The sequence below is a fragment of the Trachypithecus francoisi genome, unplaced genomic scaffold (genome assembly GCF_009764315.1).
Source record: "Trachypithecus francoisi isolate TF-2019V2 unplaced genomic scaffold, Tfra_2.0 Lachesis_group16, whole genome shotgun sequence".
In the NCBI taxonomy this organism is placed as follows: Eukaryota; Metazoa; Chordata; class Mammalia; order Primates; family Cercopithecidae; genus Trachypithecus; species Trachypithecus francoisi.
In genome coordinates, this window is record NW_022681461.1 from 15,754,862 (window position 1) to 15,762,409 (window position 7,548).

Consider the following 7,548-nt stretch of genomic DNA (forward strand, 5'->3'; position numbering starts at 1 on the left):
TTACTATATCTAAAGGGCAAGTATATCAACAGATAAGTGGAGAGTATTTGATTTTGAAGACTTGTTCAAGAGTTTTCAAGATCAAACCAGGAGGTACTACCTGGAGAACATAAGTATTCATTCACACATGTCACCAAAGAAACCAAGATCCTATTCAAATGATGCAACTTCAGGGTTTGTGCATGTGCTGCAGCTCCGGACATCTGCCCAGTGACCCACGTGAGCTAAATAAGCTTGGTGATCAATGCAATAGCTGGAAAATTATGATATTCCAGTTACTGTACTAGACGCTGAGCACTGAGTAAAAAGATATGGTCCTTCTCCTCAAGTAACGCATAGTCCATGAGATTTTGCAGCATATCATCTTCATATCTGCATGTATTTCTTTTTTTTTTTTTTTTTTTTTGTGATACACAATCTTACTCTGTCACCCAGGCTGGAGTGCGGTGGTGTGTTCTCAACTCACTGCAACCTCTGCCTCCTGGGTTCAAGCAATTCTCTTCTCCTGCCTCAGCCTCCCAGGTAGCTGGGACTGCAGGCACACGCCACCATGCCCAGCTAGTTTTTGTATTTTTAGTAGAAACGGGGTTTCATCATGTTGGCCAGGCTGGTCTTGAACTCTTGACCTCATGATCCACCTGCCTTGGCCTCCCAAAGAGCTAGGATTACAGTCGCGAGCCACCGCGCCCGGCCTGCTTGTATTTCTCAACCAATTTTTGGTTGTCGTTAAATAGCTTAAAAACTAGGAAAGATTTAGTTTTATGGACAGGGTATTTATGGCTATTCCTTCTGAATTGGGGATAAGAGAAAGATATTAAACAAGTGCACCTCTCTTCCTCTCCTCTTCCTGTCTTCAAAAGCAAATAATTTTCTTTGGAACTTTGAAGACATTGTTACATTTTCTTCTGGCATCCAGCACTGCTGATAGTAAGTGTGATGAAATGTAGGAAGGGAGCTACTCTGGTAGGGTGAAAGCTACCTTGGTAACTTCTCTGACCTGAACAATTCTCTGTTTGCTCTTCAGTACTGCAGGATTAAATATCTGTGCTGGGAAGTGGACAGCAAGCTCTAGAAAGTAATGGGCAAAGAGTTTAGGAGTCTGGGCCCAACTGTACCGAGATAGTCAAAGCCAGAGAGGCCTACGATTCAAAAAAGACATTTGCAGAGATACTTTGTATTAGTTTTTAGGGGTGCCATATCAAAGTTCCACAAGCTAGGTGACTTAAAACAACAAAATTTAGGCCGGGCGTGGTGGCTCACGCCTATAATCCCAGCACTTCAGGAGACCGAGGCGGGTGGATCATGAGGTCAGGAGATTGAGACCATCCTGGCTAACACGGTGAAACCCCTTCTCTACTAAAACTACAAAAAATTAGCCGGGTGTGGTGGCGGGCACCTGTAGTTCCAGCTACTCGGAAGGCTGAGGCAGGAGAATGGCGTGAACCTAGGAGGCAGAGTTTGCAGTGAGCCAAGATCGTGTCACTGCACTCCAGCCTGGGTGACAGAGCAAGACTCCATCTCAAAAAAAAAAAATTTTTCTCTCATCACTCTGGAGGCTAGAAATCCAGCATCAAGGTGTCAGCAGGTGCATGCCCCCTCTGAGGGCTCTAAAGAAGAAACTGTTCCTCCCTCTCTTCTAGCTTCTGAGAGTTGCTGGGAAACTTGGCTTTCCTTGGCTTCTGGCTACATCACTCCAATCTCTGCCTCCATAGTCAATGGCGGTGACGCTGCTGTGTTCTCTCCACTTCCAAGGACACCAGTCATTTAATTTAGGGCCCTAATTCAGGACATTCACCTAAATTTAACTAATTATATCTACAAGGATTCTATTTCTAAACAAGATACATCCTGAGGTTCCAGGAGGACATAAATTTTGGGGGGACACTGTTGTTCAACCCAGTACGGTCTCAGAAGAGCATGGACTTTAGAAAAAGAAGATGATAGGGTTAGTTGGAATCCAGGCAGGTAGCAAATGGAAGCAAAGACCAGACACAAAACCAGCTACACACTTGGCACTCCAGCATCCCTGAACCACACAGGACTGGCTGTCCAATGATTCCACCTTCACTAACAGGGCCAGTTTATCCGTTACACACAGTAGGCACAAAGCCAAGGTCCCATGATGCTTTTAGAAACCCATGAAAATGTTTTAATCTCTTTCAAAATCTAAAAATAAATAAACAAATATAATCCAACCTGGATTATATTCATATGTATATCAATGCAGTCATAAAATTTATTTTTAATGCTTTTTTATGCAGTGGTTCAGAAACAGCCTCTGGGTTTCAGCACAGGCATTCAGATGGAATGTTGGGGTCATCACCACCCTAATTTTTTTTTTTTTCCGAGATGGAGTTTCTCTCTTATTGCACAGCCTGGAGTGCAGTGGCGCTATCTCGGCTCACTGCAACCTCCGCCTCCTGGGTTAAGCGATTCTCCTGTCTCAGTCTCCCAAGTAGCTGGGATTACAGGCTCACACCACCACTGCCGGCTAATTTTGTATTTTTAGTACAGATGCAGTTTCACCATGTTGGCCAGGCTGATCTCCAACTCCTGACCTCGGGTGATCTGCTCACCTCAGCCTCCCAAAGTGCTAGAATTACAGGTGTGAGCCACCATGCACAGCCCACCAACCTAATTTTTTTTTTTTTTTTTTGAGACGGAGTCTCCCTCTGTCACCCAGGCTAGAGTGCAGTGGTGCAATCTCGGCTCACTGCAAGCTCCTCCTCCCGGGTTCACACCATTCTCCTGCCTCAGTCTCCCAAAGAGCTGGGACTACAGGCGCCTGCCACCATGCCTGGCTAAGTTTTTGTATTTTTTTAGTAGAAACGGGGTTTCACCGTGTTAGCCAGGATGGTCTCAATCTCCTGACCTCATGATCCACCGGCCTTGGCCTCCCAAAGTGCTAGGATTACTGGCATGAGCCACCACGCCCAGCCCCACCACTTTAATTTTTAATATATTGTTTAATGAAGGAAGGAGCCCTTAGAAGGCAAAAGTGCCCAGAGCACACAAAAATCATCACACAGCCGTGTTCACCAGTACACATGCTCATACATTTGGCCTAGAGAAGCTAGAGAGTCTGCATGGGCTTTCACTCATCCCTGGTCTCGGAGTGCTCCATAGCCAATCACTGGTGATGGCAGGGGTATCACAGCCCAGCATCTTTGCTGACGGGGAGAATAACCTGTATGGGTATAATTCACTTTTCTTAGTGCCCCATCAAATCACATCATTGCCTTGCTTCTTCCCCTACCTTATACTGTATCCCTCCTACCTTTGCGGCATTCCCTCACTAAATCACTTGCCTAAGACTTCCCATCTCAATCTCTGCTTCTAGGGAACATGACACTTTGGATCTCCATGACAAGCATTAACACTGGCAAAAATTATCTAATAAACACTCATATTGAATGAGTAAAGTTAGAGAGACATGGAAGCAAGTATGAAAGACCTAGCCAGGCCTTTACATGGGCTGAACTGATCATAAAAGAAACTTCAGTTCTTGGCCAGGTGCAGTGGCTCACACCTGTAATCCCAGCACTTTGGGAGGTCAAGGTGGATGGATCACCCGAGGTCAGGAGTTCAAGACCAGCCTCGCCAACATGGTAAAACCATCTCTACTGAAAATACAAAAATTAGCCAGGTGTGGTGGCACATTCCTGTGCTACTTGGGAGGCTGAGGCAGGAGAATCACTTGAACCCAGGAGGCAGAAGTTGCAGTGAGCCAAGATCCCACTACTGCACTCCAGCCTGGGTGACAGAGTGAGACTCCATCTCAAAAAAAAAAAGAAAGAAAGAAAAGAAACTTCAGTTCTTGACAAATTATAGACTAGAGATGTAGAGAAAAGATAATGACGTTGATTCTTGAACAAGATCACAAGATAATGAATTTGCTCATAAACATGAGGGCAAATCTACCAATTAGACCTGAGGAACAACGCCTACTGTGTGCCCAGCACTGTGTAAGTTAGTTTCATATGTACCAACAGACTAAGATAATAGTAAGCTGTCAAAAGTGATTCAGGTTTCCTTGGATTCTCTCAGACTTGGTTGGCCCCAGAGCTGGGGACAAGATGAGTTTGCAAGCATGTCCTATGAGGTTGGTTCAGATGAATTTTTGTGAACAATCGTCTGTTGATGAAAGGACTGCCTTTGAAGACAGTGTCCTTGGTGATCTTAAGAATATGGTCCTCTGAAGCCAGTGTTCAACAAGATGTAAAAATGAGAAGATTTCATGCCATGGAATTTCTCTCGTAGATACGGTTTTTTGTCATTTTAGCAGTTCCTCTCAACCTTTGCAGCAGTTTTGGAGCCGAGCAGATGGCAAGGGAGGGCTTCACTAAGTGGTGAAGTTTCAGCTGCAAAGGCGATTCCTAGAATGACAATTCAGAAACTCATTTCCCCCAACACTCATCATATTGGCAGAGCGTTAGTGAATCTCTTTAGAAAAGCAAGAAGGAGGCAATGCATCAGAATAAGGCAGCCTATGTTTTGTTAGGTTATGTGCAGGCAAACACTACTGAGTCCAATTCTTTCCTTGCATTTGCAATTCCCAAGGCAACAGGCCAGTCTTGTTTGTAAATTAAATAATATCCAAAATAGCTAAAGCTTAGGATCTTAAATATAAGGCACCTCCAGCACATGGAGCAACTGCTAAATGCATCCAAAACCAGGGGATGACAGTTTCAGCTAAGTTGTTCCAACCCTGGCTGGCATTAAGGACCCCTACAGTTTCCAGCTATATATCATAAGGAAACAGCAAGTTTGTAGAAAGAGCATAATGTGCACTCAAATCCTGCCTCTGATACTAAATAACTATATGATCTTAAAAAATTACTTTTCCTCTCTGAGCCTCTTTCCACAAATGGTGGTGAGGTGGGGGAGGGGATAATTGCAATCTCAAAGGCTTATTGTAAGAATTCAGTGTGATAATATACACGAAAGAAACTAGCAAATCGCAGATCTTAAACTGGTATCCATTTTTCTTCATTTCTATTCTGCCTAGCTCGGCAGAAGTTTGTCAAAATAGCTATTGCTCTTTCAAACTGCTTCAGCTTTGGCTCATCCATAATTTTTTCTTTATCTTCAGACAACTTTAATTATAACGGTTTGCTTTTCTTAAAATTTCATAGCCCATATTCTTTGTGAATGAGACAGTGAGGTTTGGCTTTTGGGACTTTAGTTTTGATCCTTTACAACATGCATATAACAAAAACAATAAATGTATTTTATATTCTGAAGCTATAAATGTATCCTTTTTTTAATGAGGCCTGTTTGTTTCAATTAAGCCTAAATTACTCAAGCACAACAAAGAAGTTATCGATTGAGATTATTTCTGTGGCAAGTAACAGAAAAGCTGTTCAACTGGCTTAAACAATTAAGGGAATTTACTGGCTCCTGTAACTGAAAAGTCCACAGGACTTTTCATGGCTTGATCCAGGGATGGTTTGGTCCAGGCTCTGGCTCAATTTTTGCTGCAATCCTCTCAGTTTTTGCCTGCCTCTAAATGTTGGCTTTGTTCTCAGGCTGGCCTCATAAAATGACTGCTAACAGCATTCGTGGTGGTTTCTCATTCACATCCAACACAGCTAAGGCCAAGGCCAGTTTTTAGGACCGCCATACAAAAGCCCCAAGCTTCACTCTGATTGGACTACCCTGATCCTATTTCTCCCATCCAAGCACTTCCCAGGCCCAACCCTGCTTAACTTCTGAGATCAGGCATGTGCCGGGTGATACGGCCATGGATTCTGATCCTATTCTGTAGCTAGGGAAGTGCCATCCTCTGATTGACTTAAATCTGTATCAATCCCTATGACAAGGAAATGGAATTATTCTCAGTGATCTAGAAAATCAGGTCCCTGTTCTGGATCTGAATATGAGGTCCACTCCTAAACATCATGGCTGTCACTCAAGGGAACTGAAATGGGTAGTAGAAGAATAATTTCAATAATTTAATTACAATTAAAAAATAATTTTGGCTGGGCCAGGTGGCTCACGCCTGTAATCCCAGCACTTTGGGAGGCCAAGGAGGGCGAATCATGAGGTCAGGAGATCGAAACCATCCTGGCTAACACGGTGAAACCCCGTCTCTACTAAAAATACAAAAAATTAGCCGGGCGTGGTTTATTTTTATTATTATTGTGGTTTATTATTATTATTATTATTATTTTAGCAATTTAGTGCAGGGTTCCTAAATGCCTTTCCTTCACTTTAAAATTATTGCTTAGGCTGGGCGCAGTAGCCCACGCCTGTAATCACGGCACTTTGGGAGGCCGAGGTGGGTGGATCACAAGGTCAGGAGTTTGAGACCAGCCTGGCCAATATTGTGAAACCCCATCTCTACTAAAAATACAAAAATTAGCTGGGCATGGTGGTGGGTGCCTGTAGTCTCACCTACTCGGGAGGCTGAGGCAGGAGAATTGCTTGAACCCAGGAGGTGGAGGTTGCAGTGAGCCGAGATCGCACCACTGCACTCCAGCCTGGGTGACAGAGCAAGATCCTGTATTAAAAAAAAAAAAAAAATCACTTATTTCACTATATTAGACTCTTTCCAAATAAAATATTAGGCTTTAACATCCAAAGGCAGCCATAAACTAAGAGTCAACTAATGCAAGGCAAGATGTTAGGAGGAATTTCAAGACATCTAAGTTAGGAGTCTTTCTTGTTCTTTTTTCCTCTCCACTTCTCCTTGTTTTTCTTTCGCTCAATTTTGCTGATAATCCTTTCTTTTTCTCACTTTCTTCCTTCCATTTATATAGTCCTGTTTCCTTCTCTCAATATGCATTTTAATATATGCAAACATAACAGAATGTAAGATTAGACATTTTCTGATCTCTCACAATTTTAGCTACAGTCTCAAAGCTGTTGACACAGGTGACAGAGTCCTCCTACAGAGGCATGGACAAACCCTCCCAGGAATTACTAAGAGGGGGCCAAACTTATCCATTGCAGTTCTCTCCAGCAGCCTATAAAAAAGAAAACTGGAGATTCATCAGGAAGAAAGTTTTCAAAGTTGAATTTTTATGTAGAGATGAGATGGATGGTCTCTTCCTGAGCCAAGAGAGGTAGGCTTTTAAGTGGATCACTCATAGAGTGCTGGTGCTTGTCAGAAGCTGGTATCTTATTCTTAAACTGGATATTTATCAAGAGCCACAATCTTGGAGTATAGGGGAGACAGGAGAGGAAGGGAAAGTAAAAGAACAGATATTGCCTATCCTTCCCACTGCTGAACCCAAGCTTTGCATCAGGATTTTGTTGGGCAGAAGGTGGGAGGTTGGACGAAACTTTTAAGTTGTATGAAGGATGAAAGATTTATTTAGGTTGAACTGGGCTTCCAAGTACCTGAAAACATCACTCTCTACTGATATAAAATAACCTTGCTAGGCCAGGCGCGGAGACTCACACCTGTAATCCCAGCACTTTGAGAGGCCAAGGCGGGCAGATTACCTGAGGTCAGGAGTTCAAGACCGGCCTGGCCAACATGGTGAAACCCTCTCTCTACTAAAAATACAAAAAAAATCAGCCAGGTGTGGTGGTGTGTGCCTA

The 7,548-nt window shown here is 43.3% G+C and overlaps 1 non-coding gene across 1 annotated transcript; it reads right to left on the reverse strand.

Annotated features, from left to right (window-relative positions):
• Positions 1-2,261: 2,261 nt before the first annotated feature.
• On the reverse strand, positions 2,262-2,329 carry LOC117099496. The gene has a single exon (XR_004443833.1). It is a non-coding gene; the product is annotated as a small nucleolar RNA SNORD95 (small nucleolar RNA).
• Between the last annotated feature and the right edge of the window lie 5,219 nt (positions 2,330-7,548).